General features: G+C 31.0%; 1 non-coding gene across 1 annotated transcript; it reads left to right on the plus strand.

Annotated features, from left to right (window-relative positions):
- The first annotated feature begins 578 nt into the window (after nucleotides 1-578).
- LOC118021421 lies at nucleotides 579-685 on the plus strand. Its single transcript, XR_004682167.1, has one exon. It is a non-coding gene; the product is annotated as a U6 spliceosomal RNA (small nuclear RNA).
- The last annotated feature ends 622 nt before the right edge of the window (nucleotides 686-1,307 follow it).

Below are 1,307 nucleotides of genomic sequence, written 5' to 3' on the forward strand. Positions count from 1 at the left end.
TCATTACATGGTTTACAAATTAAGTTTTTGAAGTCTGTCTCTTGAAGAACTATTTAAGAATATAGCTCCTGGATCTGGTAAAGAATAGTTTTTGTATTATAACCACCAAAGAAGCAGAACTGCCTGCTTCTTGGTATGACTAAATGATAAGATTGATTTATTATAGTAATGAACAACATCAAAATTGAGGAGAGTAAACTTTTCCATTGCACTATAATATATAACTCTTTCATAACAATTTTATCAGAATTTTTCCACAGATAAGACCATATCACGGACGATGAAAGCATTAACAGATCTCTTGAGCCTGTCAATTTGTTTTATACAATGTACAATCAGAAAATTTTATATGAATAACATTTTATCTGTACAAAATTATCCTTTCATTTGACAATTTTCCCCATGAATTTCTTATAATAGTGACAAGCTAATTCAGAAATATAAATTATAGCGGGGCAATGTAAAATATTTCTGGCATCTCTCTTTTTATAAGGTAAATGTATAAATCATTGTGATTTTCCAGGGGCTCGTTGAGAAATCTCAAAGATAATTTTAATTTTAATTTAAAAAGACATCGAGTGCTTGTTTTGGCAGCACATGTACCAAAATTGGGATGATGTTAGAGAAGATAGCATGGCTTCTGCACAGGTATGACATGCAAATTTGTAAAGCATTCCATGTTTTTTCAGCAAATATTCTCATACAAAGAATGAAGTTGGACTCTAACATTATATCATATACAAGAGATTAACTTAAAGTGAATCAAAACTGTTAAAAGAAAACATATGGAAAAAGCTTCAAGACATTGGATTTGGCACCGTGGTTGCTTGGATATGACACTAAAAGCATAGACAATGAAAGAAAAAATAAATTGGACTATATCAAAATTTAAAACTTTTGTGTATCAAAACACACTGTCAACAGAGTGAAAAGGAAACCCATGAAATGGGAGGAAATATTTGCAGATCATATATCTAACTAAGGCTTAGAACACGGAAATATATAAAGAACTCCTACTATTCAACAAAAAAGATAACCAGATTTAAAAATGGGAAAAGAAATTGAATTGACAATTCTCTAAAGAAAATATACAAATGGCCAATAAGCACAGATAAAATGTTCAAATCACTAATCATTGGAGAAACATGCAAATTAAAACTACAATGGGATATCATTTCCCAACCATTAGGATAACTGTTTTAAAAAAACAGAAAGTAACAAGTGTGGGCAAGGATGTGGAGAAAGTGGAACACTTGATGTTCCTGGTGCAAATATAAAATGGTGCAGCCACTACAAAGACTGGTATG

The sequence above is a fragment of the Mirounga leonina genome, unplaced genomic scaffold (genome assembly GCF_011800145.1).
Source record: "Mirounga leonina isolate KUSES-001 unplaced genomic scaffold, KU_Mleo_1.0 Mir_174, whole genome shotgun sequence".
Taxonomy (NCBI): Eukaryota; Metazoa; Chordata; class Mammalia; order Carnivora; family Phocidae; genus Mirounga; species Mirounga leonina.